The 26,500-nt window shown below is 39.0% G+C and overlaps 1 protein-coding gene and 1 long non-coding RNA gene across 3 annotated transcripts in view; one reads left to right on the top strand and one right to left on the bottom strand.

Moving 5' to 3' along the window:
* FAM83B (family with sequence similarity 83 member B) overlaps window positions 1-3,961 on the bottom strand; it is a 79,137-nt gene extending 75,176 nt beyond the window's left edge. Inside the window, exon 1 of one of the 2 annotated variants that reach the window (XM_026507203.4) lies at window positions 3,665-3,961. The gene's annotated coding sequence lies outside the window, so the exon portion shown is untranslated. The other variant, XM_057303978.1, reaches the window with a different exon arrangement.
* Window positions 3,343-26,500, top strand: part of LOC130542009 (uncharacterized) — a 42,980-nt gene continuing 19,822 nt past the window's right edge. Inside the window, exon 1 of the long non-coding RNA XR_008956222.1 lies at window positions 3,343-3,473. This is a non-coding gene — a long non-coding RNA (uncharacterized LOC130542009). The remainder of the gene's footprint in view (window positions 3,474-26,500) is intronic.

The following is a 26,500-nucleotide window of genomic DNA, read 5'->3' as shown; positions in this document are numbered from 1 at the left end:
ACAAGTGAACATAATGAACTGCTCAGTGATACTATGGGGAGATGGCAGTTAGCATTATCTTACAGCACCCTCAGTAAGAAGTGATCACACAGAATTTCAGAGCAGGATGGGACACGCCACTGAAAAACCAGAGAGGCCAATAGAATTTAGGTACTTTGTCCAAAATCACGACTACGTCAGGTCTGCTAATGCTCAATTTCACAAATACTTAATGGGCATCTACAATATCTGCTGGGACTTCCAGAGAATATGAAGGAAATATTAAGTAAGTGGACCAGATTCATTAATTTTTATTTGCACTTACAAATGTTGTTATTAGGTCCCTAACTGTAAGCTTCCTGAGATCCAGGAACAGTATCTTGCTACCTTCCTACCCAGAGTGAAACACAATGCTCTGCACAAAATAGTCAATACATGCATGCTTAAGGGATGGATAGAGTGTAAGAGCAAAAAAATGTAACTTTTAGATATCAGTACTGCATAAACTGCATCAGTTCTGCATAAACTCTTCAAAATCGGCCACCGCCAGCATCATGGAGATTACACCTGACCCTATGCCAGTTCTCAAGAGGCTGACCATCACTAACTTACCTTCCCCAGAGATGGGTGCAGTCTACAAACTACTTGATACATAGCTCAAAAGATAAAAGTCATGTGCCTCTAGGGGACATCTGGCCTCACTCCTAAGGATAGTATGAAAATAAAACAAAATTACAAACTGAGCAGTAATTAAGATGTCCCCAGAGGAAAAGGTTCCTCATATCAGCCATGATCACATGATTCAAACACTTCCCCACACAGATGTGTCCAATGGGTGAATAATCCTTACGCCTGGATCATCTCTCCAACCCAGTCTCATCTTCCTCACAGCATCCTAGCTGCTGAAAACATCATTTGCCTTCTTGATCCCCCACCCCTACCTCCTACACTTATTGGCCTCCTGACTCCTTAATAAACCCTCCTTCCCAACCCTGGAGCCAGCTTGCTCCCCCTCCATTTCACCTCCACATGAGCCCTTTCTACGGGAGCCCATCACTTCCTCAGTTCCTGTGTCAGCAGCCCACAGTACTCAGTTTCCAAGGATCCGCAGTACCGACACCCCCCCAAACCCTACTCCACCCTTGGGGGCTTTGATAGACACCACAAAACAATGCTAATGCCCAACGGCCTGCCTCAGTAAGAAGGAAGCTCCATCTGAAGGCTCCAGTACATTTTCTCACAGAAGTGTTGGTGGATTTAATTTTTTGGTGGAGCTTGGGTGCTATGTGTATAAAATTTAATTCACAATATCTTAAAATCTATAACCATCAGAACACTATTTTTGGGGTGGTTTGGAGACTGTATGTCAAATGATAAACTCGCCAAGAGAACTCTAAAATACATCCCACTTCCGGATCAGAAATAATTAAATAAACAAAAGTACGTTTCAAAATTAAGGTAACATTGTGTTTAACAGATGCTGAATTGTGAAACATCCTTGGAACACTCATTTTACAAGTTACAGTGGGACAGATATGCAAACTTACCTAACTAGCTAAACAAGGACAACTTGTAATTTTACTAATAATTAGTTAAATTAAGCTAAGTGGGGCCTTTTCAAACGCTCTCCTCCAACCAGATGTTATAGAAGAGGCCTGCTTTACTGGGATCACACTTTCACCCACAAGATTCTCAAGATTTAAACTATAATGTTACATCTTGGAAACTCATTACTGTATAATGTAATCGAACAGAAAACACGTAGGTGAGTTGCTGCAGGATAAGTCACTGCCAAGAAAATACTCAATGTATGAACCTCCACCATGAACTATAAGGGGATATGGTAGCAGGAGGAGATATAATAGAATTACAAAATTAATTAACCCATCCCAAAAGAGTTTAGTCAGTTATAGTTAAAGTAATAATCTCCAGAGAGCAATCACAAAAGACATCACTGAGTCAGCACCAGAGGTGTGGTCTGTCCCCATCTATGCAATCCGTTTCAGCAACTGTTCAATTGGTAAAGCTTCCCACAATAAGTTCTGAGCATCTGTGGTCTAGAATGTGCCAGCTATAAAGGCAGGATCCACCCAGCCCCTCAGGCTGGCTCTGCAGGGCGCAGCCTGCACTCTTTCATAGATGTACACAACCACGTGTGCCCTAAACCCAAAAGCCAGGGGGTGGAATTTGAAACTGCAAGGTGTGGGGACCGCCATCATCTTGGGAACTGCCACCATCCCCGGAAACAAACAAAACAAAGACCGATCCCCAACCTCCACTTCATCCTGTTTCACACCCTTCTCATTCTTTAGTTATTTTGAAAAACCAACCCAACAAACAAACAAAACCCGGCTTTCTCTGCAAAGGCCCTTTCATCACTGCTCCCTTGTCCTATTTCTTGTCAGGACTCATTCAACCTCAGTCATGGATTTCCCTGGGGCGCTTGCACTGGTTGGGAATGAGAAAGGGAAAGAGGGGAGGGGCCTACCAGTAAACTGGCCAAATGTGTAGCAGGTGATAATCTGGAAAGGAGTTGCGGGCCTTCAGGGTCTATCTACCGGCAGCATGGCTTTTTATTGTGTTCTGGCCTTCTCTGAGTTCTCCACTTCTGGGTCAGAAACTCTAGAACCTAGAACCTCATCACTGCATGCATACTCAGCACCACCTTATCCCCTGTTCCCACAGCCTCCCCCCTACAAAGCACCATTGTCTGTTTCCATACTCATGAATGCTACAACTAAAACATGCACATTCTCTGCCTCCTCACGCACCTTCTAGAGGTAATAATTCTCCAAACGTGTCACAAAGAATAGGCCCACAGTCTCCAAGTACCTTTCCGGAGGCTATCTCCTCTAAGCACTCTGTCCCTTTAGAGCAGTGGTTCTCAAAATCTGGTTTGTACCAGAATCACCTAGGGAGCGAACCAAGGACACCAGACCCAGACCCATGCAAACCGGAGTTTGGAAAGCACAGGTCTCAACTACTCTGTAGACAGAAGCCGATTGGATACAAACGAGAGAGGAAATTTTTGTCAAGAATAACTTGTCTTCCTTTCCCAGTTCCACTCCCCACTAAAGATCTAAAGAACACACACGCCCCTCTGCAGCCTACACTCCCCACCTTTTTGCCGTACGCCCCCCTCTGCTACCAGCCCCACCCGACCGCGTCTCCCCTTTACTTCCTCGAGGCCACAAGGCTCTTCCCAGACCCTTCCCACCGCCCCCTCCCCGGGGCCCGCGACGTACTCCTAGGGGACAGAGAAAACACATCACACGTCCAGGGTAGGCGGCGCCTGTTCCTGGGGGAACCCGAACCCACCCCGCCGGAGACCTAACTTTTCAAACTTCCCAACGCGCTCTCAGCCACACGCCAATGAAGAAAGTTGACCAGACAGACGAAACCGACCTCTGCACCCTGGCGAACTGCCGACCCCGCGCCGGCTCCCCAGGGGTGTCCCCCATCCCTCACCACCCCCCCACGCCGGGCCGCCCAAGGTGAGTGCAGCCTCGGGAGCCCGCCGCTCCCCGCCTGCGCGCCCGCCACTCTCCCCCCGCCGAGACCCGGGGAGGGCAGCCCGAAGCCCCACTTACGGCCAGGAGCGCCCCCGAGCCGCGCGCCGCCGCGCCCGCCACCGAATGTTTGCCGCCCAGGAAGCGGCGAGGCCGAGGGAGGGGAGGGGAGTTACCTGCCGCGCGTCAGGTCGGCGGAGGGAAGCGGACTCCGGCTCCGACCGCGCCTCTCCGGGCCTCGGTGCAGAGCCGAGTGAGGGCGGGTGTGGGGACGAGTTGCAACAAGTCTGAAGTGGTGTCACACCAAACCCCGCGCAGCCAGAAAGCGCCTCGGAACCTGTCTGAACTCCGAAACCCAACCCTCTCCCTACCCAGCCCTCTACCAGCAAAGTATAAAGCCTTCCTTCCCCGTCCGCCCTCGAGGCTGCGGGGCGCTTACAAGTCCGGACACCTGGGTCGGGCGAGCAGAAATCCGGGAGGACGACGGCGCACACCTGGGAAGGGGGTGGGCCTCGGAGGAGCTGGGTTGTGTCCCACCCACGTCCTTCCTGGGCTCTGGAATGCGTGGGGCGGGGGGCGAAGGGGCCTCAGGGTTAGGGCGGGGGCGTGGGGGAGGAGGTTGTACCACCCTCGGGAGAGTGGGGCGGATTGAGCCTGCAGGAGATCATTCCAATAGGCAGCCAGCAATGCAGACCCCTACCCAACCGCCTGAGTGTTTCCAGGCTTGGGAAAGAGCGGAGGTGGGGAGGTGGTAGAAACACTGCTTGTGCTTGTGCCTGTACCTTTTTATGTGAAAGAGAAATTCTAAACATCACCAAAGATTTGGTATCGACTTTGGATGACCCTGGTTGCTGACTTGAGATGAAAAGATACTGTTTAAAATAGGAATATCTGCGTGCAAAGCAGGTCACTCTAGGTGGGATACTGTGTAGCAATGTAAAAGGGGAATAGAGGCCTTGTCATCTGGGTTTAACGTAAACTAATTACAGCAATTAATAAAATGTATTCTAAAAATTTGTCTACATCTCAATAAATTTTTTAAGAATGTTTCTCATAATTGTATAATCATATAGTCTTCGAAATGTAGCCACTTGCAGCAAACTAAAAATGCAGCCGAGTGCAGGGGAAAAATGAAACTTAGGGTAATAATACGCATATTTTAAGCTTTTGGCATGATATGTAAATTATCATAAAATGGAATTGACCTTAAAAATGACTTTTATGGATATTTTGCTCTGAATAAAATACTTGGGGAAAATGCTAAACTATTGGGATTTCAGTTAGGTCTTGACGGATGAGTCCACTTAGGAGGATGAAATTTACATGTTCTAGATACTGAATCAGAGCAAAGGGCTATGTCAGAAAATAAAAGCAAGTTCCAAGACAGAACAAAGTTAGGCTTCCCAGATTGTGGTGTCTGTGATTTATAGTTTCTTTTCTTAAACAGTATACGGAGAATTATCTTTTATATATATATAATATATATATATATATATAACTTTTTTCTTCTGTCCCTGTAATTTCCATGTCTAACCTTTTAATATTTTAATATTTTGCAATCCTGGTCTTCATTTTGACATTTGACTCACTCCATTCATGTTATCTGTGTGGCACTTCATTTACTCATTTGCTTTTATGATGTGCAAAAATTCTGGTTGTTTCTTATGAACATTTGGGACTGCATTCATAAATATACATTTACTTAAAAATAGCAAGAATATTTAGGCTAAACAAGTTAAAATGGGCCCACAGAAAGTCTGATTTTGTTAAGATATTCATTCATTCATACATAAATCAAGTGAAATCTCAAAGAAGGGTATCTATTACAGTGTTAATTATTAAAAGCAAATGAAAGAGAGGAAAATGTAAGTGGAGAGAGAGAATCCATTAAAGGTGCTATGCTAAAGGCTTTCTGTCCTTGGTGGGATGGGAAAATATGTAAAATTGATCTGACCCCTTAAGGAACCTACAAGCCAGGTAAAGAGAGAGGACACATGAACAAGGAAAAGAAGCTAATAATACAAGCCAGTACGAGGAACTAGAAGTAGAAAGCACACAGGTCTTTAAAAGGTAAGAGGAAGAAATGATTAACTGCTTAAATCATTAAGGGATGCTGATGGAACTTTACAGAACTGTAGGAACTTGAATTGAATAATGACAGAAGTCATTATTAGTAGACTAAGCTTGTGACCCTTAAAGAGCTTTAAAATATACATATTTTAATGCAGTTTAAGACAATGGCTTCCAGGCAGATAAAGCCATTGATACAGAAAGAATGTCACATGTAACAATAAAAAACTAGACCTGTTTCTCTAAAACATTTTTCCCAAGTATGCTGAAGGAAGTTAAGAAGCAAAATCACTAATAGTGTTGGCAAAACCTACTACTGGCTGAAATCAGCACATATGTTCAATAGTCTTAAGACATTTCATGTTAAGACTACTATGAAAATTATTGAAATGAGCTTCATAATCATTTCAAATATCTGCCACATTTAAACTGTTACATAAAGTATTATGTAAGTGTCACTGGTTCACCACATAGTTACTGAGAGTTTTCTGTAGGAAAGCCATTGTGCCAAGCACTGGGCAGAGGATGGAAAGGTGAATAAAGCACAGTAGATATAACTAGGAATCATCCATGTTTATCTGCATTCTTGACTTGCCTATGTGTGTGTGTGTGTGTGTGTGTGTGTGTGTGTGTTTATGTGTGTGTCAAGATGGAACAACTTAAACAATTTTTAAAGTCCACAAAGATGTTAGAGTATTTGTGAAGAAGCGGTGTGGAAATAAATATAATTAAATAAAATTAGATAGATACATAGATTAATAATTGTTTTATTTTCCATCACGAAATTCCTTTAGAAGGAATGAAAAATACATTATTATACTTTGTGATTCCTTCATTTTCAAAATTATTATGTAGTACTGCATAGTTTTTTTAATCTGTAAGTATCTAAAAGTTTAGATAATTTTAATATTATTTCAGGGAATGAGGTAGAGAAATAAAATGACAAAACAGGAGAAAACCATGGTCCTTTCTTTTTAAATAGCTAAACTCATTAGATTCTACCCTCTCATGAACACATTCCCTCTTCTCTTTCTTTTCAGCAGATCAAATACATGAAAATATAAGGTTGTTTACATTTTTCATAACACACATAAATAATTTTTAAACCTTTGCCACTGTTTACTGGTAAAATGCATAATCATGCAATTAAGTGGAGGGACAGAACATGAATCGATGCTAATGGAAGATATTTGATATAAAGTACTGATTATTGTAATTATTCAATGTCTTAAATATTCATTATTAGTCTTTTGTTGCCAGTATTCACTAAGAGATATGAAAATTGTCCAATTTAAATATCTTTTAAATTACTTCTCCTGAAAAGTCATGAGCTCTTTGTCATTGTTATGGATGAATATGAATGCCATCTTCCCAGGTATTTTATCATGGCAATATGTAGCAGTCATTATCACCAACATGATTAACACAATCACAGACATCCTTTGCTATCCTATGTTGTATAAATTATGTAGAAATACATCAGTAGTGATCATTCTAAGTGTCCTCAGAGGCAATCAATACCCCTATTATTGTTTGTATCTGTGTGTTTTTTGTTTTTGTTTTTGTATCCCCTCTCCTGGACTGTTGTTGAAATCTCTGGTATAATTTAACCTTCCCAGTGTCTTGTCTTATCTTCCAATCAGATCAGTAGTTCTCAGTACAGTGGCTACCAACCCATCCAGGACATTTGGAAAACGCTATAATGACTGAGGTCTGTACAGGAACTTAGTGGGTGAGGATCCAGAATGATATATGTCCTATAATATGTCCTTCACAATGGAAAACTACCCCATGTCTTGCACAAATAACAGCAGTCCTGCCAGATATAATGAAGGTGAAAGGCCATTAATAATTACCTAAGTCTAGAACTTCCCTGTTTTACACACAACAGAAGAATTTTTTTTGCACAGTTTAAATGTATACCAAATTCCAGGAATCTAATTACAACATACTTTTTTAAATTTAGACATTTTTAAGAAATATTCTTTATTTTTTAAGGTTTATTTATTTCTTTTAGAGAAAGAGAGAGCAGGGGAGGGGCAGAGGGAGAGGGGGAGAGAGAATCTCAAGCAGACACCCCACCTAGTGCAGAGCCCAACATGGGGCTTGATCTTACAACCCTGATATCATGACCCAAGCAGAAACCAAGAGTTGGATACTCAACCAACTGGGCACCCCAATTCCTTATTTTTTAAATCACGGCATTAGAAGAACTACATCAGAGTTACCATAAAACTCATGAGCCTCTTTAAACATCTTTAGGTCAAGCATCTGACAACTCCATGTTTTCTGGTCTATGTGTATGTGAATATTTATACACAAACAAATAGCATTCTTTGTAAATTGCATATACTTATAATTAGGCATGACATTGCTTTTTAAAAATATGTGCATAGGCTATTTTATTAAGAAATTTCATTTTGTTTTACTGTAACAAGGGGACTTTAACCTTAGTAACCTCATTTGTTCAAAAACATAGAGGAGCATTGGGTCTAAGTGGTTAGAACTAGAGAGCCACATTATACCCTTTTATGGGAGAAGCAGAACAGAAAGGAGGGGTAAGCAAAGTAGAAAACTAGGATTTATTGAGTAATCCCTTTGTACCAGGCATAGTGCTTTAGATTCTAATATACACTCAATACTCTGCAGGACCAGCACAGTGATGGCATGCAATGGCTAAGTAATGAAAGAATAAATAGTTCAAAAGTATAAAGCATTCACTGAATGATAACAGCAAAGTCCTTCACATGGCTGATTCCTGCATGGTCTGGCCTGTCTACTTCTCTGCTTCACCTGGCATCTCCTCTTCCCATCACACTCCCTGGCCCATCGCCCCCATCATTTTCTGAGATCTAGCCCTACCAATCCCCTCTCAGTTAATCTATTTCTGCAGATTCTCTTCTTCATCAGGGCATTTACAAATGCTATTCCTTTTGCCTGGAAAGCTGTCTTCACCCTGCTTTCCCTCTTTTTCCTCTGAGGAACCTATCTATAGAATTATTCCTGTTTGTTTGTTTTAATAAATGTCCCTGTCCTTTTTTTTTTTTTAATATTTTATTATTTGTCAGAGAGAGAGTACAAGTAGGGGGAGCAGCAGGCAGAGGCTGAAACAGTCTCCCCACTGAGCAGAGAGCCCCCTTCCCCCAGGAGCTCTGGGTTGGATCCCAGGACCTGGAGATCATGACCTGAGCCAAAGGCAGATGTTTAACTGACTGAGCCACCCAGGCACCCCTATAAATGTCCCTTTTCTTATGTAATATCACTTCATGGAAATTCCTCTGTGTCAAAAAGTAAAGCTCTAATTAATTTTTAATGGGTGCATAATATCCTTTTGTGAATATATCTATTATATATGTGGCCTTCCCCTACTCATTAGAATTCTATATTGATGATATTTCTACTATTCACAATGCTGCATTAAACATCCTTGTGTATTTAAAAAAAAAACTATGAACTCTTCCTTCAGAGTTAAATGCAATGCTTCCATCCTCAAGAAAGCCTTTCTAGCTTCTCAGACCAGGTGAGTTTGAGGCTTATAAAATGTCATATGCTTTTTCTTCCTAAAAACCATCAAAATTATAATTTTAGGTTTATTTATGCAAAGCCCAACTCTCCTCATTCCCAGAAAACTCCTGCTAGTTCCCAGAGAATAAGCATCCATCTGTTTCTGTCCATCATTGTGCCCCTAATGCATAGTAGGGGCTCAACAAATATATGAAGAAGGAATGAGGGGATGAATGAAGTAAATGAATTCATGAAGTATTATAACTGAGTACGCCCTGGCTTTAACTCTTCCAAATAATGCTGGCGTACTCTCCCTTTTATCTCTTAACAACTCCTGTATCTCATATTTCCTCTTTCCTTCTGAGAATTGAAAATTGGTATAGGGGCGAAAAGATAAATGGAAGAGACTGTGAGCTTCCAGGATTTGACTTCCAAATTCTTCAATATCAAACTTCCAATATCAAAATTCATCTCTTCATCATTGCTATAATCACTAGAGTGAAGCTATTCATATGTAAACACAAGCAGACACACTTTTGAACAGTGCCCTTTTCTGCTTTCACCACTCCCCATATGAAAACCAAAAGTATATTTCCCTAGTGGAGATTAAACTGGAATTTAATTTAAATACACTAAACTTCATTTAAGCAGATGTTCCCTAAGGCTCCAATTCTGCTTACAAACATAGGCAAAATAAAACCCACCATCATTGTGATTGCTAGTTAGGAAAAAGGAATTAAGGGAGAAATGTTTAACCAAAGGAAAAAGATTTACCAAAACATAAAATACTATTGTCCAGGTGCTTGGGTGGCTCAGTCGGTTAAGTGTCTGCCTTTGGCTCAGGTCATGGTCTCCCAGTCCTGTGATGGAGCCCCCCCCCACCCCGCCCCGCATTGGGCTTCCTGCTCAGCAGGGAGTCTGTTTCTCTCTCCCTCTCTCTCTCTCAAATAAATAAATAAAATCTTTAAAAAAATAAAACAAAATACTATTGTCATAGACAGATTACATTGCTATTTGTTATTATATGAAGAATACAGATCTTTATTTTTAAAAAACCCATTATGTAACATAAAGCAGTTGGGATTTTAGAGCAACTGGAATGAAAAAATGGTTAAGAAGAAAATAGAAATTCAGATGGAACAGAGATTGAAATCCAATACCATTACCTAAATTTCCTGAGCCCAAGTTTTAGAGCCACTTGATTTTCATTCAAATCTTGGATGAGTCATGACTTTTTACATGGCATCTTAAATTCCTGTGTCATCTTAAATTCCTGTGTCTCCATATCCCCAGATCTGGCATAATTATAATAATACTGACAGACCTCAAATTGATGTTGCATAGCTTAGAAAACCTGCAATTATCATATAAAAGTCCGATATTACTATGGATATCATTACTGCAGACATTCCGCATGTACTGCAAACATCAAAGCCAAGGTGAGCTCTAGGATGAATTAGAACAGAAACACAGACTTAGTCTCTATGTGAGAGAATTCCATTCTGATGCTTCATCTAGGATGTCATGTTCTAAAGAGATCATCTGATGTTTCAAAATAAGCCCCCAAAATTAAGTTTTCATCTTGCACAACCTATGAAATAGGGCAAGGCATTTGTCTTAAGCCAACCAGATTTTCTCTTGGAATTTAGAGACAACTTGAGCATGTGTCTGGAGCTACCCAATCAGTCTGTGGAGTAACCATATTTAGCCATGTAGACGAATAAAACAAAACTGGCTTGCAAAGAGGATGGGGACACACAAAGTTACAGTGCAAAGTAGAGACAAAAGATGACACTGCGTCCTAATTGTTTTCCACTTCCTAAATCCAGATTCTGTTGTGGGCTTGAATGCAATCCTGCCCTGGGACTCAGGGAAGTAAGTATCCACCCTCGTAATATATTTTCCATTCCTGTATTTGTAAATACAAGCTGGTTTCTGTTGCTTGTGATCTAAAAATTCTAACTAATGACTCATTTTATTATGAGGTGAAAGGCTGAGTATAATAGACTTTTAGAGAATGTGGAACTGGCTAAGTTAGTAAAAGGTCAGGTACAGGGAGGGTTTTCGCACCCCAGAGGATGAAATTGATAGTCCATACCATGCCACGATGAAGTATTTGATTGAGCTCTTATCTGTTGGCTCTTGAGACTTAGTCTGAGTATTCACCAATGATGAACATTAGGGGAAATAGTAGCAAATAACCTGATATGTGGGAGTGGGAGTGTGTTGTTTGCACCTTGAAATTTTTAGTTTTAGTCCAGGATATGCTACAGTCCCGCATTCAGTGACAAGCATATAAAGAACATCTCAGTCATGTATTTAAAATATTTGAGGTTTAGACATTAAAAAAAAAATCACGAATCACATGAACTACAGTAGGTAGATTTACCAGGTACTGGTATGGATTAAGAAACTCCGCAATCTAAGTATTGGGTGTATATATATCGAACCTGACCACCCTCTCCCATTCCTATGTCTTTAAAGCAGTCTTCAAACATTTGTTTCTGATAATAAAGATCTCTGCATTTCATTGTTAAGCTCATTCTAATCACTACATGGTCAGGAAAAAGCACCAAGATGGGGCCCTGGTAAGAAAGTCTTCCTCCTTACCCCACTGTTACCCACCCATGGTCTGTGGCTGAGGTCCATGAGCAGGAAATAATGGGGATGGCTGAACACTGAGGACAGCACATGATCACAGGCAGGCAGCTTTTACGGTGAAATAGGGTTTGGAGAGTGTCCTGAGAGACAGTGTCTTGTGGAAATGTTTTTTAAACAGATGGAGTTCCCCAAAATGAAGTCAAAACACAGTCCAGGAAGTTTCAGGGCAGTATGAAACTCTGAGGAACAGTGACCCACAAATAGTGTGGGGAGTATTACCCACGTGGGTCACCCTCAGATCCCCATCCAGCACCACCAGGAAGGGGTGTTTGCATACCTATGTGTGTGTGTGCTTACACACACACCCACACACAACATAGAGGAGCCTTACTCATGCTCCTCTTGGGGGTGGCTCTGAAGGGCACTGCACAAGGAAAAGATTAAGATTTACTTCATTGAAGACTCATCTTGTTCCCCACCCCCACCATCATTGTTTATCAGGTATGTTGATCATGGTTAATGTTACACTTTTGGGTGGTAGTATCTAAAGTGGTGAGAGTCCATACCTGGACAGATTCAAATGAACCAGAGAAGGAATGAGGTTCATTTAGGGAAAATTAACCCATTAAAAAGTCCCTCAATTGTCTTTGTCTAACCAATAACCCCTTCTTTTGGAAAACCATATTTTCCCTGTTCCTTTTGTATCTGATGGTCTGAGAACCACAGTACCTCTTCATTCTACCCACAGCCACCATGTCAGCATATGACCTAGCTTTCCACACTCTACTGGGGAAAAAAAAAATGAGACAGTCTGCTCAGATCGTCCAGAGAGGTCCAATCAGAGATTGTCTTGGAAATCAAAATAATAACTTTTTTTTATTTTTTAAATTATAAAATATCTTGGTCATACTAAAATATATAAGGACTAATATAACAAGGACTCACGTAAACCAATATAGCTAAAGTCCTAAAGTAGCCCACCACAGCTCATTCCCCAGTGATCTCGCAGAGGTAATCACACTCCCCAATTTGGTGTTTATCATTCTGATGTCTATCCTAACACTTGTTTTCTTCACATATGTATATATCCCTAAGTGACATATAGGCTTATGTTGTAAACTTTAAAACTATATTAATATATCACAATGCAATTAGAGAATTCTGCTGAGTTTGTTAAGCTGAAATGCAGGAGCCTGGAGGACTGGCTTCCTTCTTTCTTAGTTGCATGAAGGAATGCTGGAGGAGAAAATTAAGGCAATTTGTGAAGGAAAATAAACCTGTTTATGGATTTTACATGATGATTGAGTCCTAGGTACAGTCAATATAAAACCATCAACCTAGTTCTGTTTTAGATTTAATCCGAGTTGTGTTTTGACACTAACACTTCAAAGAGTCCTCATATATAAAGTGGTATCTTGAAAAGGAATACTGCAAGTAACAAAACCCCGAAATAGGAAATTGTCTGAGGCCACATGTCATTGTGAGCAGCAATGATCTCTGTCTCTGCATAGAAATTAGGAAGTGTTTGATATGGCTTTGATGTACCCTAGAATTCAGACCCCCTGCCTTCCTTAGGTGGAACCTTTGGGGACCTAGCAAATATATGACAATGTTAGCAAATATTGGTCATTTTTAGCAGCCTCCACTGAGGTCTGGCAAGAATAGAACAAACTTAGATTCCCAAGTCAGAAATCTGCAAGCAGAAAGAGAACAACATTTAGATTTGTTTATATAGCACAACACAGGAATCTGAGATGGCTGAGAGTCAGAAAGCCAGTGCCTTGTTAATTGAAAAACAAAAAAAAATTATTTGCACCCCCCCCCCCAAAATTAGAACAAGTGAAAGCAGAGAGGTGAGAAAACATGATTGGTACCCAGAGTTTTTTAAGTCATAGACTTCATCTTCCAAACATCTCCTAATGTTTGTACCTAAACTGACAGTTAATACTCTCTCTCTAGGAGGTTAGTAATGTAAAGCACTGTCTTCTGGGATGAAGCAGGACAGGGCACAGGTAGGCTCACCCTTCCTACAATTAGCTTAGTGGCCAGGTGGAAGTCCTGTACCAGTGACTTTGAGAGATCAGCACTTATTATAGTAACAATTATTGGGAGAGAACCTGTGGGTTGAAGATTCAGTGCTCTTGATCTGAGATTTTTGTTTTCAAAGATTTTGTTTATTTACTTGAGAGAGAGCACGCACAAGCAGGGGAGAGGAGCAGAAGGAGAGGGAGCAGCAGACTCCCCTCTGAGCAGAAAGCCCATTGCAGGGACTCCATCTCAGGATCCTGGGATCATGACCTGAGCTGAAGGCAGATGCTTGACTGACTGAGCCACCCAGACACCCCTTGATCCAGGATTTCTACTGCTAATTATCATCCTGTGGAAATTTCAGAAATAAATGAACAAGTGGAAGAGTGGGCATTTCAGCAAATGTAATTTTCAGAGAATCCTCAAGCCTGGAAAACAAGGATCTATTTTATTGCTCAACCGTTAATTCAACACTCAGATCATTATAACCATATCTACAGAAAGTGGGCGGATTAAGCAATTACAGTCCTACTGAGGGAATCTTTCCATATGCTCCTTTCAGACATGGCCACTGAGGAAAACTATCCCTCACAATCCTTGCAGCAGTGAAAGCAAACTGAGGCAGATCAGAATTTATCCCAGACCTATAATTCACTCCATGGCCAAAGAGGGGTTCCTTACTATCCCTTCCTATGGAATATAATTTGTGTTAAGGTTCAGTGACAGCTATCTATTATTTTTGCTCCCCTTTTTCACAAATAGGAGGCTTATAATAGTAATCTTTTTTCCCCATCCACCCCCATTGTGGATTGTAAGTGTTAGGGTAATTAAATACTTCATCGAGACCCAATCTGGGCCTTATCCAGGGGGAGTACACATCAGTGGCTGTGCCACCTAAAGGTGATATTGATTTGTTTCCCTTTGGAGAGGGACTGAGTATATATTTGGTGACATTTATAATTATCATAGCATGTTAGGTGAAGACATTTAATAATTGGTCATAATGCCAATGATGGGCAACTACGGTTGGAATATAGGGTTGGGAAGTATTTCATCAATACTTCTAGCTTCATGGATCCATTCTTTCCCCAGTCACGAGGTCCTTTGGGGCATCAATCATACAGCATCCCCCTATCCACCATATATACGCTCAGCTTCAGAAGTAAACACATGATGCAGACCTGGCCATAGAAAGAACTCCATTTTTCTTAAACAGAACAACTGATCCAGATGGCCCTATGACCAAAACGAGATCAATCATGAGTCCTCCTCTGTATTGTATATTCAATAGTGGAGAGAAAACCAGGGCAACAAATCATGAATCTAATAGTGACCTGTCGCCCCTAGACACATGGATAAAGTCCTTCTGAAGTAGAGGTAACATACAGAAGGAGGCAGTGTAGGTAGAGATACACATATTAGAACCTTGTTTGAACTTTGCAATCTAATTGAGCCCAAATCTGGAAATACCTTTGCACTTCCCAATTAAATGATTTAATAAATTTCCATTCTAGTTTTAAATTAATCTGAGTTGTTTCCCTCTTAAAAAGTCCTGCTACATGCCCTGTGACATGGCTCTGGGTGCAGTAACGGACTTTACTTCAGGTTTCCTCCAGTTATGGAGCAGTTGAGTGTGTCTGTTGCTATGTATCAAGCAGTTGAAGTTTGGATAGAATATCTTTTAGATATATGGAAAGAATGATATATATGTGCTAAGAAATCAAGAGCAGAACATGGTAGATATTTTTTGTAGTGCAAACAATAATTATCTATCCTCCAGAACCTGTCCGAAACATCATGAGGATGAGAAGGCAGCCATTTTTAAATTATACCAACTCTTTGATCCTAACAGAGTCAGGAGGAGATTAGTGAATCCAGTTGGACTGATTGCATTTTCTCTCCTATTTATGGCTTTGAGAGCTAGGTAGTAAGTCCCAGCATGTGACTTGAACTATAACATGTGAACTCATACACTTTGGCAATGCCTCTGAGTTCACATGTTGTAGTAACATGTAAACTCCTTTTTCAGAGAAAAGCAGGAAAGCCATTTTGCTGAGATGAAATGCTGATGCAAATGTGCAGGGATAAACAACAGAGATGAAAGGAGAATTTTGGTGGCTCTCCTGGGCCTAATCCTATTGTCTTCTGAGGCTCAATGCCAGTCCCACCCTTATGTCACTCTGATCTCTGCAAATTCAATTAAGCTTCATTGTGTTCTTGCCCTACTACTAGTTGGGTTCTCTTTACTTGCAACTGGATGTTTCAAAATAAAATGGTTGTGGAGTTATAATAATAATTTTGATGGTAATGATAATAATAATGCTAGCTAAAATTTACTGAGCATTTTTCATAACTTCACACGTATCATTTATTCTTCACTATACCTCATAAGATAGATGGTATTATCTTCAATGTAATGATGAAATGAATGTTAACATATATTCTTATATGTTTAATTGAAAAACTATTCAAGCAAGTTATTATTACAAATTAAAGAATCAATAACTATTGAATTCTTTTAAATAAACTGTGACATTGACTTCCAGCAGAAAATGTAAGGAGTAATTGCAGGATGAGAGCAAGTTCTTTGTTGGTATTGGTTATTCACCAGCATGGTATGATAGTTATTAAGAGGTAAATATCAGCATCAGGTGGCATTATTAATCACTTTGACAGATACTATTATTTGATCCAAAAAAATCCCCCAAAAGAAAACAAAACAAAATGATATCCCACTGTGTTAAGTTCTCAGTAAAAATCTTGTGAATCTGTTCAGAAAGATAGCACTTAGTGCATTCTGTCTTCAGTATCCAATTTTGTTTTCACCTGATATTTTTCTTAGCTGAAGTTCTGGCTTATAAATTTTTTTTTAAAGATTTTATTTATTTATTTGACAGAGACAGCCAGCGAGAGAGGGAACACAAGCAGGGGGAGTGGGAGAGGAAGAAGCAGGCCCCTAGCAGAGAAGCCTGATGTGGGACTCGATCCCAGAACGCCGGGATCACGCCCTGAGCCGAAGGCAGATGCTTAATGACTATGCCACCCAGGCGCCCCTGGCTTTAAATTTTTTTTTTTTTAAGATTTTATTTATTTATTTGACAGAGATAGAGACAGCCAGCAAGAGAGGGAACACAAGCAGGGGGAGTGGGAGAGGAAGAAGCAGGCTCATAGCAGAGGAGCCTGATGTGGGGCTCGATCCCAGAACGCCGGGATCACACCCTGAGCCGAAGGCAGACGCTTAACCGCTGTGCCACCCAGGCAACCCCCTGGTTTTAAATTTTAAACAAATGCTTACATGACTCAGACAATTTGATATAACATGAAAAGACAATTTTTTCCCTTGCTGAACAGAACTCACGTGACTGCCTAAATGGAGTTATCTGGAAAAAAAAAAGTTAACCATGGGAAGCCTTACGTATGACATGACTCATCATAAAATAATTTAATAGAAAGACAGTTTGAATCTAATATATCATTGTATCTTCTACCACACTTTGTACACTTTCATGTAGCACTCACTAGATATTTTTGAGAAAATCAATGTAAGGTAAATCCAAATTTGAACTGCATCCAGGGATGACTTGTACATGATCCAGGCTTTCATTTTAACAGTTCACCATGATCACAACATCCTGTTACTGTTCCATAGATTGCTGGGAGGCATTTTCACTGTATTACCATGTATTTTCATGGTTATCTCCCCTATTAGAATGATTCCCTTAATATTGGAAACTGTGCCATCCGTATTTGCCTTTCCTTCTGTGGTGCCTAGTACATTGTGAGCTCTTGATAAAAACAGGTAAAATGAATCGATCTTATATCAAACACAAGATTATCTCACAGTTCCAGTGTATTCATGTACCTCAGACAGTTCAGCTTGAGGAGTACATGAGTTTTCTGGCTACCTATCATCTCTCTTTTTTGCTGCCATATCTGCCATCTACAGATTTCTTAGTCACCCTCTCTACTTCCTTGAAGATTCTGGAACCTGGTTTGCTCTCTAATTCTCCGTAAATGAGGAACCACAGAGATCATCTTTCTAATGCATGCTGGTGACTAAGGTTTTTAATCTAGTCTCCAACAATTTTTGCCTTCAATTTACTTCAAGTAACCACTTTCATGGTCATACCTTGGACTTTACCATTACCCTCAATGATGCTCCCTCCATAATACTGGTGTCAAACCTCACACACTCCGACCACCATGTTCATTCTTCTGTTTGTTCCCACTACACCTCTGACATCTAAGACTCTCTCGCAGACCTTCAATTCATCAATTCCAACACCTTTCCCTTCTTTTTTTTGCCTTCCCATCCCTGACTTTTCTCCTCCCTGGCTTAGATTCCACAGTCCATCACTATAGTCATTCATTATACAAACTCTCAACTCCCTCTCCCTTTTTCCCTCTATTGTATTATCCTGGCCAAGAGCCTGATCCTGAGTGAATATAATCCTCCATCTATTCTACACCTACACCCAAGGAGAGACTACAGCTGGAGAAAAACTCACCTCCATGCTGACTGGTCCCAGTTTACATTTATGATTACTAACTTCCAGCAACACCTAGAACAACTCGCCATTACCCTTGTTTAATTCACTCCACACTGTACTTCCTATTTCCTGTCTTCTCCTCTGTCCCTGAATCTCAAATATCCCCACCTTTCCACTCTTGGCTAATGACTTTGTCTCTTATTTTACTGAAAAAACGGAACATTCCAGCAACCAAATATAAAAACTTGAAAATAAAATCCTGCTCTAACCTTTGGATGATCTATTTTTACTCCTGTGAAAGGCCAATTCCACCACATATACACTAGATTTCCAGCTTCTGGCACCCACTCGAGGCAAGACATACTTCTCTCTCCTGCTTCATTCTTTCTACTGATTCTCTCTACTGAATCTTTTCTGTGAACATACAAACACATTGAAGTATTTCCCCTATAAAAGAAAATGAAAAAAAATTAAAAGTTACTCCCTCATCCCTCTGTTCTTCCTTACAACAAAGGTTCTAAAAAGAGTTGTCTCTACCAGGAGTCTTTAATGCCTGTCTTCTTTCTGGAATCCATTCCAATGAACCACCCAAGGACCCTCCATCCACCTAGTCCACTTAATAAAAACAGCTCTTGACAAAATCATCCTTGTCCATGTCATTCATGTTGTCAGTTCCAATGGTCAGTTCTTGATTTACATTTGATTGGATCTATCAGCATTTGTTACAGTTGGTCACTCTAGTTTTGGAACACAACCCCCTACCCCATGCCTTTTGGCCTCTAAGACACCTTACTGGCTCTTCCTTCTGATTTTTCTTTGCTAATTCATCCTCATCTTTTGGATTTATATACACGATACTTCTCAGTTTATCCTTTGATCATTTATTTATACATATTTCCTGGTGATTTCTGATGAGTCCATAATTTTATCTCCAGCCCAGTCTTCTCCCTTGAACTGTGGAATTATTTATCAGATGCTCCTACCATATTTCAATTTAGAAATATAATAGCAGCCTGAAACTAACATATCCAAAATAAAGTCTTGCTTATTTTAAGACTTCAAAAACAAAACACAATTCTGCCCTACTTGTAATCTTCCCTGAATCAGTAAATAGTAACTCCACTTCTTTTCATTTCAGCTAAAAATATGGATGCATGTTTGACTGCTCCTTTTACAATATACTCTGCATTCAGTCCACCAACAAATATTGGATTGTTCTTTGAAATGGATCTTGAATCTCTCCACTTATTATTATTCCACTGCCTCTTACTGGACTATTGCAGAAGTCTCCACATTTGTCAATCTGCATTCCCTTTTGCTCCTATCATCATTAAGCTTAGATTCTGCTATATTTAATGGGAATTCACAAGTAGTGATATGAACAAGATAGAAACTTCCAAACATTCCACAGTCATCAGGGACCTCCATCTCACTGTTCCACTGTATTAAGAGAATTGCCCCCAAATCTAAGATGTCTGCTCCAGCCTGGGCACCTGTCTGTATTCTGAGGAGCCAGGAAGGAGGAAAGCACAAACAAGAGATTACTACCACTCCTAAGGAGACTTCACATAAAATTTCACTTGTTATTTATCAGAACTTTGTCACTTGGCCATGCCTAACTGTAAGAGATGTGGAGGAGTATATGAATCCTCCCATCAATGTGTCAAGCTAATGAACTATACTAATGAGTAAGGGAAAAGTAAATACCGAGAGGCATATAGCAGTTTCTGCCACACTGTTCTATAGTGTATCCTTCAGAGCTTGTAGCTGTTTTTGGCAACAACAACCATCCAGATACCTAGTCACTGTATGACTGGAAAGAGACTATGACCTTAATTACTGAAAGAGCCTCTTAGCCCATCTCCCACTCTTGCCCCATCATGGCTACTGTCACAGAGCAGCCAGAGTGAAATTTAAAAATATATCTGATCATATCATTCTTCAGTATAAGATTCTCTAATGGCATCTCTTCCCACATAGAGTAACAGCCAATGTTCTCACAATAGCCTGAAAGGTCATACACAAATTTTCCTCTGGTTACCTCTCTGATTTCGTTGCCATTGACTTCCCCCCATGCTCACTATTTTATGCACATGCTGTCCTCCTTGCTTGCCTCGTACATTCACAATATTAGTCTCCCTGCAGTCCCTTTGCATTCACCATTCCTTCTGGCTAGCATACACTTCCCTCAAATAGTCACATGGCTCCCTAGGGATGATCTCATTTGTGAGGTCTCTCCCAACCACTCTCCATAAGAGAACCATCACTAGTCATTTTCTAGTCCTTTCACCCTTCTTTATTTTTCTCTATAAACTTATGCTTATATGACTTTTATTGTTGTTTTATGATTTTTGTGATCTCTTTCTATTAGCACGTAGTCTTTTCAAGGGCAGGGATTTCATCACATTTGTGATGAATAGCATTTGGCACACAGAAGGCATTCAGGATATAATGAGGGAGTAAATTAAGTTTATTAATGGGAGGTGGGAAAAGTTAATATCTATTGTAGAAAATAATTTTTTGAGTTCATTAACTTTGCTTTTCTGTATACGCCTAGAAGAATATTAATTACTCATTTAATAATGGCTTCGTGGGTGAGATCAGAAGTGCTGCTATGTGAATGTTTTTGATCATTCTGATCTCCTGGTGTGGAACATGACAATTAAACACATACCTCCCATATCAAATGTTTATGAAATTTAAATACATTTTCCTCACCAAGAAGTTTTGCTCAAGGAGAAATCATTCTCAAAGTTAATGAGACCTCTTAGAATTACACTTAAATAGTCAAACACTCACTAAAGCCACATTTTAAGGTGGTCAAAGACTTTTAGAGATTTTCATGTATACGAATGATGTGATTAGGTATTTCAACCTCTGATGATGAGAGTGTGGAATGAGATTTTTGTAGTTCTTCCTCCAATAATTTTCTATTGCTAATATCTAAAAAGTTCAAGATTTCTTCTAGAAATAGATGTTTGGTTGAAAATTTTCCCTATATTCTTTCTGTTCTGTAATTACAACTATACTGAAACTAATTTGATTTCATAGAATTCAACAATCTGGTTCATATTTTAACACCTTAGGTTTGTTGATTGTCTCTTACCTTGCTTCTGAAGACATTAATTTTTTTAGCTGAGTTCCAAGTTAAGAACTATTTTTTTTCTTGTGCCCTAGTCCTATGTGGATTGTGTTGCTCTATTTTCCTAGACTCTAGATTGTTAATTAAAACATACAAAATTAATTAATTATTAATTTATTAATTTATCATTGAGTATATATATTAGCCTAATGCAGATAATATCATTAGCGCATCTAGATAATATCATTAGACCCCTAGCTAGGTCACCTTAGACACATACTGTCTTTTCATATATTTAAGATCTATTTGAATTTTCTATTCTGTTAACTTTTTATTCCTAACTTTTGTCCATATTTCAATTTGTTGATGATTACTTACTAATTTGTTTGAAGGAGTTGGTTTTTGGGTTTTTTTGTAAATTAGGAAAATTAACTCTTCGTCTAAAAGTTGCAATTATTTTTTAGTTTGTCTTTATAATGATTTTTCTTATGGTGATTTTAGCCATGCAGTCATTACTTAAATTTCTATTTTTAATTAATGAAATTCATCAATATGTTATTTCATGGCTTCTGTTTTTTTTTTTTTTTTTGTATTATATTTGGGAAAATCTTCATTCTGAGATTAAAAAAGATTTATCCTGAAACCACAATGAGATATCACCCCATACCTGTTAGAATAGCCATCAACAAAAAGACAAGAGAGTACAAATGCTGGCATGGATGTGGAGTAAAGGGAACCCTTGTGCACTGCTGGTGAGATTATAAACTGCTACAGCCACTATGGAAAAGAGTATGAAGGGTCCTCAAAAAATTAAAAATAGAACTACCATATTATCCAGCAATTCCACTTCTGGAAATATATCCAAAGGAAATGAAAGCACTAACTCAAAAAGATATTTGTACCCCCATGCCTGTAGCAGCATTATTCACTGCCAAGACATGGAAACTACCTAAATGTCCATCAGTATGTAAACAGATAAAGAAGTTGTACACACACACACACACACACACACACACACACACAATGGAATATTATTTAAGCACTAAAAAAATGAGGAAATCCTACCAATTTTGACAACATGGATAGACCTTAAAGCCATTGATTGAAGTGTTGCATGAAATAAGTGAGCAGAGAAAGACAAATACTGTATAAGCTCACTTAGATATGGAATCTAAAAAAAGAAAAAGAAAGACAAACAAATTGATAGAAAAAGAGATCAGACTTGTGGTTACTAGAGATAGAGATAGAGGTCAGGGGGAGTTGGAAGAAGGTGGCCAAAAAGTATAAACTTCTAGTTATAAGATAAATAAATAGTAGACATGTAATGTCTACATGATGACTACAGGTGACACTGCTGTATGATTCATAGCAATGTTAAGAGAATTAATTTTGAGTTCTCAAAGCAAGAATAATTATTCAATTTTTTTCTTTTTTACTGTATCTATATTAAAAGATGGATGTTAGCTGAACCTATTGTAATCATTTCACAATACATGTAAATCAAACCATGACATTGTATATCTTAAACTTATATAAGTGATATATGCCAATTATTTGTCAACAAAACTGGATAAAAAAGAGAATTATCTCTACACCACTTAGGATGGCTATTAAAAAATAAAAGAAAACAATAAGTGTTGGAGATGATAATGGAGTAACTGGAACCACTGTGAATTTGTACATGAGAATGTAAAATGGTGCAGCTGCTGTAGAAAAAAGTATGTCAGTTCCTCAAAAGATTAAGCAGAGAATTACTATGTAATCCAGCAAGTCCACTTCTAGGTGTATACATAGAGAAATTAAAAGCAAAAATTTGAATGATATTTAAGTAGCATTATTCACAAAGCCAAAAAGTGAGAAAACTCAAATGTCTATCAAAAGATGAACAGATAAACAAATGTGGTATATCCATACAATGGAATATCATTCAGCATTAAAAAGGGATGAAATTTTGATATACAACATGGATAAACCTTGAAAACATTGTACCAAGTGATATAGGCCAGGAACAAAAGGACAACTATTATAGGATTCTACTTGTATGCAGTAATTAGAATGGGCAAATTCATAGGGGTGGAAAGTACAATAGTGATTGCCAAGTGGGGGTGGGAGGTTACTGCTTAGTGAGTATAATTTAGGTTTGGGATGACAAAAAAGTTCTGGGGGCACCTGCGTGGCTCAGTCTGTTGAGCATCTGACTCTTGATTTCGGCTTAGGTCATGATCTCAGAGTTGTGAGATTGAGCCCCACGTCGGGCTCATGCACTGGGTGTGAAGCCTGCATGGCATTCTCATTTTCTCTCTTAAAAAAAAAAACTTCTGAAAATGGATGGTGGCATTGGTTGCACAACAATGTGATGCACTTAATTCCACTGAATTATACACTTAAAATGATTAAAGTGATAAATTTTTTTTTAAAGATTTTATTTATTTATTTGATAGAGATAGAGACAGCCAGCGAGAGAGGGAACACAAGCAGGGGGAGTGGGAGAGGGAGAAGCAGGCTCATAGCAGAGGAGCCTGACGTGGGGCTCGATCCCACAACACCGGGATCACGCCCTGAGCCGAAGGCAGGCGCTTAACCGCTGTGCCACCCAGGTGCCCCTAAAATGACAAAATTTATACTATGTATATTTTACCATAATTAAAAAAGAATGACTTCATTTTATCATTTAATACTTTTGCAGTTTAACTTTTTAGCCCCATTTATTATTATTTTTTTATTATTAACATATAATGTATTTTTTGTTTCAGGGGTACAGGTCTGTGATTCATCAGTCTTACACAATACACAGCACTCACCACAACACATACCTTCCCCAATGTCCATGTACTTTCATTTTATAGATTTCAATACTGGATCCATTGTTCAGTTGCAAGAAGCAGGCTAATTTTAAATAAGAAAAGTTTATTGAATGACATTTATTTATTCAGTTTTATACTAGTTTGTTTATCATTAAAATGGAATTTATTTTTTAAATGTTCAAAAAGAACCCATTATGGAGACTTTTCTAAAAAATGTATTTTAATAAAAGATAAAGCAAAATCAGCTTTTATTAGTTTTAATAGTGATTTTACTTGAGAAAGGGAAAAGAAGGGGCTACTCGTAAGGCTCACTTTGTATTACTTTGTAATACTTAGGTATTATAAAAAATCAAAGCAGATAATCATTAAAAGATAAATCAAGGTTGGAGCACCTGGGTAGCTCAGTCGGTTAAGCATCTGCCTTTGGCTCAGGTCATGATCTTGGGGTCCTGGGATCGAGCCCCACATCAGGCTCCCTGCTCGGTGGGGAGTCTGCTTCTGTCCCTCCCTTATCCCCTCCCTACTCGTGCTCTCTCTCTCTCTCAAATAAATACATAAAATCTTTAAAAAAGAAGATGTCAGGGTAAGATTTTTCTTTTCATAAGCTTCCCTCCCTTCAGAAAATGTCAATTTATTAATATCTCTTGTGTTATAGTTTTCTTAATACGTTATATCTAGCTAAAATATTCTTTTTCAAAATCTAGTGAGAATTTAAGGATGAACTTTAATCCATTTTTTTTCAAATACAGAAGTGTATTAAAAAACAATATTTCTTCAAAGATTACAACTTCAACTATAATGATGATTGTTTTTACTCCCAGAAATTTCAACCAATATTTTTATATAAAAACCTAAGGTTTCCATCTTTTTTTATCTTAACACTCCAGGGAGTTATACTATATTTTCAGAAATCGCTCCTAAATACACATCTACTAACAATACTAATTACTAATGTGACTAGCACAAAGTGATCAAGCACAAGAGTGGAGAGAGGTCAAGTCAGAGAGACTGCTGGGGCCAGATTATGCAAGGCCTTGCACTCTGCAGAGGCCTTCAGATTTTTATACAGTTAACACAGGGAGCTACTAGAGGGATTTTAACAGAGGAGTAATTTAGATTCAAGCAATGTTTCCACTGTAGTCTTCAGAAGACTCTGTAGAAACTAAGGGCAGAAGCAGCTGGACCAGTTAGGCAGCTATGTCAGTGGTCCAAATAAGATATGATAGTTACATGGTCTAGGGTGGTGGCAGTGAAGGTGCTGAAAAATGATTGGATTTGGGATATGTTTTTAAGTTAGAGACAGTGGGATTTGTTGATAGATTGGCTGTAAGGTACAGGAGAAAGAGAGGAGTCAAGGATGACTCAGGTTTTGGAATTACAAAATCTGTGTTTGGAAGAAGTGGAAGAATAGATAAATACAATGGAGCTGAATAATAAGAATCCTTAGTGCCAGATGAGTAGTTTGGACTTGCTCCTGTAAGCATTACAAAGTCAGTTTAGATTACTGGGTAGGAGAATAAGATGATGTAAGAGGTGCCATGGGAGCACCTGGCAGCATTATTTAGCTGGGCTGAAAGAAGGATGATGAGGCAGGACTAGGGAAACAGGACTCTGCTGGTTTGTGTCTGACGGTGCTAAGACTTGTTCCTCCTCTTTCCTCCTTTGGTAATGGAGGCCCTCTCCACCCAATGGGTCCTTGTCTCTATTAAATATGCCCTCCAGTTCCCCATGGAATCTGTTAGAGTAAGAACATATTAGAATTAGTATGATTGGTCACACAACCCCCCCAAGACACAAATAGAGTTATTTGCCTCTCATAGAACTTGCTAGACAGCAGAGTGAGCAGATTGATGGAAACACTCAGCCCAGACTATCTCATTTTGAATTTGGGCTTTACTACTTATATTTGCCCAACCTTGGGCAAATTATTTACCTTCCCTATATCTTAGTTTTCTCATCTGTGAAAAGAGGTTATAACAATAGTTAACTCATAGGACCAAGCTGAGAACTAAATGAATTTTATATTTTAATGCATTTGGAATGCTGCCTAGGTCATGGTAAAATGTTCAATAAATGTAAGTTGATTTTTCCCCTTAACCTTCAAATAAGAAAAAATCAATGTAGACTAATCCTTTAGACATGTTTTATAGTAATCTTGGTATAGATTGATTAGGGTTTTTAGAAGGTAACTGTGACAATATCATTTAAAAAAAAAGAATAACAATTTGATATCTGGATAAAAGAAACAGATGCTGCTGCTGAGTGACTAGAAGAAGAGTGGTGTCCTCAACAAACAATGAGGAAGTTTGGAAAGAACCCACATATTTTTTAATGTCAAATGTTTTAGAGCTTCACATGTTTTATTTTATTTTATTTTATTTTATTTTATTTTATTTTATTTTTTAAAATAAGCTCTACACCCAAAATGGAGCT

The sequence above is a fragment of the Ursus arctos genome, unplaced genomic scaffold, assembly GCF_023065955.2.
Source record: "Ursus arctos isolate Adak ecotype North America unplaced genomic scaffold, UrsArc2.0 scaffold_29, whole genome shotgun sequence".
In the NCBI taxonomy this organism is placed as follows: domain Eukaryota; kingdom Metazoa; phylum Chordata; class Mammalia; order Carnivora; family Ursidae; genus Ursus; species Ursus arctos.
This window is presented reverse-complemented; position numbering and strand designations above follow the sequence as displayed.